Below are 6,000 nucleotides of genomic sequence, written 5' to 3'. Positions count from 1 at the left end.
AGTGATCCTCCTGTCTCAGCGCCCCCAGTGCTGGGATTACAAGCATGTGCCATCACATCTGGTTTTGGTGGCCGGCTTGGTGTGGGGCCAGCACAGCATGTGGTACCAGGGATCAAATCAAGATCCTTGAGCTTGCCAGGCAGTCGCTTAGACGGCTGAGCTATCTCCCCAGCCCTCTTTTTCATTTTTTGAGACAGGATCTGTGTAGTTGGAGCTGGCCTCAAACTCAAGATCCTTTTGTCTCAGCCTCCCAAGTGCTAGGATTATATCTAGATGCGTGCCACCACTTGTAGCTTTCTCTCTCTTCTAACATGTAATTTTGTTTTATCTATACCAATTTATTCCATCAACTTTTAAACATTGTATCATGGAAATGTTCTCACTTATGGATGATTTGAAAATGAAAATCCATGTACTCACCATCTAGATAATGCAGTGCTATGTATTCATTTGCTTCTATCTACTCCTAGTGATACAGGGAGAAAAACTGGTCTCGGGTGGGTGACCTCCAAATGATATAGGGAACCTCCAAACGACAGGGAGAAATGATCTCCTGACCTGACCTGCACGAGTTCGTGTTCTCTAAAACCAAAGAATGAATTTTAGGAACAAACGGAGGTTATGAGCAGAATATATTTATTGAGAAAAAGAAAACTCCTGTCTAGAAGAGAAACAGGAGGGGGACCCGAGTGGGTAGTTCCCTGGAAGTTGTCTCTTCCAGGGACTTTTATAGTGTAAAACCATGCAGGGCTAAGGTGGAGAAAGGGGAATTTGCTTAAGTGGATGTGGGGTGGGACAAAACTATGGTCAACCAATGGCATTATAAGCACCATTGCTCAAGTAAAATTGATTAGGTCCGGGACCAAATGGGGAAGGGAGTCACAAAGCAAGGGGGCATGAATGTAAAATGGGAGCCATCAGATAAGGATTCTTTTTGCTTTCTCAGGGTAATGATCAATCCAGGATACTAATCTTTAGGGAGGTTAGCTTTTATTTGGTCTTTAGGTCTGGCTCACAGCAGGAGCATCTGTCCCTCCCACAGTTGCAAGGTGCCTAGTCTTTGTTGTCTCCTTTGAGGGCCTGACCCTGTCTGATTGCCTATAATATTTCTATCTAACTCAGGCTGCCTCCAACACTAGGTTTTGTTTCATAATAAATTCAATTTGTTTTACTATACACCTCAAAGTAAATACATTTTACCCTTAAAAACTTCAACATTCATCCAATATTTCTTTATAGCTCTTCCATTTATTTTTTATTTGTTCAATTCCTTAAGTTCAATACTTTATTTATTTATTTATTTATTTATTTATTTATTGGCAGAACCGGGGATTGAACTCAGTCCTTTGTGCTTGCCAGGGAAGCACTTATTCCACTAAGCCATCTCCCTGGCCCCTCAATACTTTATTTTTAAAACAATTATATAAGATGTAAGATTTGTTAATCATCTGTCACATCATGCCATTTTCTGGTCTGTTTTGTTTTGTTTGGTCAAAGATCAGGAAGACTCATCTTCCTTCCCCAAAATAACAGAATGGAGTATCTTTACAAATCAATGAATATAAGGTTTAGAATTCCAAGATACAGGTACCAGTAACAGGTAACAGATCTTTCATTAATTTTCCTTCTGTTCAAAACAAGGAAGTATTAAGGAGTAAGAAGTCATTACAGGCTGGCTGTAGTGATATATTCCTGTAACCCCTGCACTTTGGGAAGCTGAGGCAGGGTGATCACCATGAGTTCGAGGCCAGCCGGGCCTACACAGAGCGTTCAAGTCCAACCTGAACTATACAATGAGGCCTGCCCCAAAAGAAAGAAAAGAAAAACAGTCATTATGTGTTTCCTCAGCCATTCGATGGTGCATCTTCTTACTGGTGTCAGCCCTCTGCCCAGACTCAGATGGGAGTCTCGGGAAGGAGACACAGCTATAGTTTTGCTCCCTAGACATAACCGGGAGCAAAACTTCCTTCTCTCTACTCATACCTCTAACTCCAGTTTTTCTTTTTCATTTGGAGCACTGGAGGAGAATTTACTCTGTAACTAACAAGAATATTACTACAAATAATATTACAGTATCAGCAAAATGTAAAACCCAGTAAACACTTGTGCTTTTTTTTTTTTTTTTTTCACCATACACCTACAACCTCCTGGAACTAGAGCAGCTTGAGCCTTGTGTATTATCCTCCTGTTGGCAGTTTCCACTGAAAGAACAGTTACGGGACAAATGACCAAGTAACAAAGAAAGGAATATTACCAGCAACTGCCTCCTTCCATAATGAAAGAGACAGTTTGCTAAAGGAGGGGTATAATTCAGTGGAAGAACACTTGTCTAACATTTCTGAGTCCCTAGGTTTCACCTACTATAAAAAAAGACATTATAAGAATCATAAATGTTTATGTTCTGAATATATATCTTCAAAGTACATGAAGCAAAAGTGATAGAACCTAAAGGAGAAAAAAAAGCAAACCCACAATTAGAGCTGAAGGGCTCAACATCCCCCTCCTTTGATAGAACAGATAAAAAATTAATTAAGAATACAAAAGACAAGCAATACCATCAACAAACTATCTAATTGACATTTGAGAACATTGTACCCAATAAAAACAGAATACATAGAGTGCAAAGAATATTTACCAACCTGGGCCACAAAGACACACCAAGTATATTCTGTCCCACAAAGAATTAAGTGGGGCTGAGTATGGTGGCACACATCTGTAATCCCAGCACTGAAGAAGCTGAGGCAGGAATATTGCTATGAGTTCAAGACAAGCCTGGGCTACAAAATGAGCTCAAGCCCAGCCTGAACTCCATAGTGAAACTCTGTCTCCAAAAGACAAAATACAAATAAACAAAACCATAGTGAGGGGCCAGGGAAATAGCTCAGCAGCATAAGCACCTGCCTCGCAAGCACAAGGTCCCAAGTTCGATCCTCTGTACTGCAAAAAATAAAAAATAAAAAAACAACCAAAGTGGGAATCAGTAATACAATGATATCAGGATGTGTCTGAAACATTTGTAGACTAGCATTTTTAAAAAATAACTCATAAATAAAATAAATAAATCATTAAGAAAATTAGAGCCTGTAGCACCCACCCCACTGGGCCTCCACAGAAGTCACTGGTTAGGAATGTGATCCTTCCCATGGGAACGTTGGTCCCAGATAGGTTTTCCTCTGGGCTCAGCTATCTCCATTTATAGCCTAGTTTTGGTTATACAGAAAGAGTGTTCTACAGATTCAACAGTCAATATGAAATTTTCCTGCATTCATTTGTTCATTTCAATGTTGATTTGTTAGTAAAACATAAGAGAGCATTGAACAGAGTGGATTTAGATCCCCACCCACCATCACAAGTCCCTTTTCATGGCCGGCGAAATAGCTCAGCAGAAGAAGCACCTGCCTAGGCAAGTGCAAGAACTGGGATTGAATCCCCCCCACACATGCTGCATGGGCCCCACTGAGCTGGCCACTGAGACCAGGCATGGTGGAGCATGCCTGTAATCCCAGCCCTGGGGAGGCTGAGATGAAGATCACTACCAATCTGAGCTGTGTAGTGAGACCCTGTACCAAATGCATTTTTAAAAATGCCTTTTAAGTTACAGTGGGTATCAATTTGACCCACTCTCACACTGTTGAAAAGTCCTGCAATACCGTAAGTGTATTTGTCTGACACAAGAGAAGGAATAGAGAAGACAGTGCCCAGCCAGCCGCAGTTCTATGGGCCATTGGCATTACAATTTCTGCCTTCATAATCAGTGCGTCTATTCAATTCAGGGCCCATGAACTGGAAAGTCCTCAATGAGGCATTCAGAGTCCCTTTACCTTGGGGGATCTGGTACAGGTGACTCAGGCTATGCCTTCATTGGGATATCTCACAGTTCCAAGTGTGATGGTCAAACTTGATTATGTCAACTTGGCTGGCTTGGGTGCCTTCTGGGTGGGTTGTGGAGGCCCCTTTGCTCCACAGCTCCGCTGCCATGGCACTCCTGCCTTGCAGCCAGTGGACCATGAACTCAGTCCCTGGAAACTGTGAGCTGGGTGAAACCTCTCCCCTTTTGCAGTGTGCCAGAGAAAACTAACACATCAACTGTATACTGCCAGCAAGATAAGGTCCCGGCCTCTGCAAGCAGAAAGGGCTCAGGGCCACAGAGATGGGCAGCACTCTTGGCTGAGGACAAAGGCTGAGCAAAGTCCAGAGGGAGAAATCCAGGAACATGTTGGGGATGATGAAGAAAGAACGCTAAGCAAAGTAGACACAGAAGGTTAGATATCATATGGCTTCTCTTAGATGAGAAACTCAAAGTATAAGTAATTTTTTTTTTTTTTTCGGAACCAGGGATTGAACTCAGGTCCTTGCACTTGCCAGGGAAGCGCTTATTCCGCTGAGCCATCTCCCTGGCCCCCAAAGTATGAGTAATTTAAACAGCAAAGTAAAAAAGATAGATGATTCTGTATCGTTTCTTTTTTCTTTCTTTTTTTCTGGGTTTTTTTTTTTGTTTGTTTGTTTGTTTGTTTTGTTTTGGTTTTTTTTTTTTTTTTTTTTTAGGGAAAGATCTACAGGGCGTTCAGGGTCTTACTACTAGATCAGACTCAGAGTGATTCTCCTGTTTACAGCCTCCCAAGTGCTGGGATTACAGGCATGTGCCACCACGCCCAGTCTCAATTGCTGCGTCAGTGCGCCCCAGGGGCGGGGCGGCGCCGGCATGGCAGGCGTGGGGATGGAACTCCCAGGCCCCTGTTCCTGCTTGCAGGTGCTTTAATCCGATGAGTTCTTTGGCTGGCCCTTCTGTATCGTTGCTAATTTTTTTTTTGTCATTTTCTATTCTCTTTTTAAAAATTAAAACTATAAACATAAAAAAGATGGATGATAGGAAGCAAGGAGATAAGTTTTGGGTTTTTTTTTTTTTTTGTAAACGGGAAGGGAATCCGGAGAGCAGGGGAAGAGGGAAGAAGGAGAAGTAAAGGGGACTAAGATGTGAAGTGTGTGTGTGTGTATCAACTCCTCATGATGAAGGTATTTGTTATATGTGGTATATACGTATTAATTGTTATAACCTGTGCAACTGATTCCAATTTTGTACCTCTGTATGCTTCCACTGTAACTTTATTTACTGTTATAACCTGACATAGGCACCGCCATCTTGTTCTGTGTGCGCCATTCTAAATGCTGTAACTTTCCACTGTGCCCCGTTCTCTACTTGAGAACCTGCAGTTGGGCCTTTCTCACGCTGTCCTTTGTGCACACCTGAATCTAGTTCCGGCCCAATGCCCTGTTCTTGCCCTCGTTCCCAGCTACAAACTCTACCCACCACTGCACCTGTTATTGTTCATTAGAAACAGGTAATTTTTCAACTATAGCCCCTAGATGAACCCTTGATGTCAGCTGTTGTGGTTTATTGGCTTAAATACCGGCTCCCCTCATCCTCCCGGCACGCACCTCAGCATCTTGCTGGGGTGTCTGCTGCTGGGTGCCAGCTAAAATAAAGCGCTTCTTTTCTTTTCAAGCCTGCCTCATTTTTGAGTTACAACATTAATTGAAAAAAAAAAAAGTTAAAAGAAATCCACTTTGATGGGAATATGCAGGGCCGGACTTCAGGGTGGGGATTTGGCTGACTTGAGCGGCGCGGAGGGTCCAGCGCAGGTAGGAGCCGGGCTGTAGGACGCTTCCCGGCGGCTGGTGCTGGCGGGGAGCGGTGCCGGGCTCCAATCCCGGCGGCGTCCGGGGGAGAAAGGCGTCGGAGCAGCGTCGCCGTGGGGGAGAAGGGTCACGCTGGGGCCTGAGTGTCGGGTGCCGACTCCTGGCGGCCGCAGCCGGGAGGCGTCCACCTGGCATTCCCGCGCGTCCGCCCAGTCGAGCGCTCCCGGAGCCCTGCGGAAGGCGCAGCTCCCCCCCGCGATGGGCACCCTCCGGGCGCGACCCGGGAGCCCGGGGCGGTGGACGAGTTTTCCCGCTAGGCGCGGGTTCCAGCCCGGCCGCGGCTGCCCTAGGCGCCTCCGCCGC

The sequence above is a fragment of the Octodon degus genome, unplaced genomic scaffold (genome assembly GCF_000260255.1).
Source record: "Octodon degus isolate 3935 unplaced genomic scaffold, OctDeg1.0 scaffold00045, whole genome shotgun sequence".
Taxonomy (NCBI): domain Eukaryota; kingdom Metazoa; phylum Chordata; class Mammalia; order Rodentia; family Octodontidae; genus Octodon; species Octodon degus.
Note: the sequence above shows the minus strand (reverse complement) of the source record.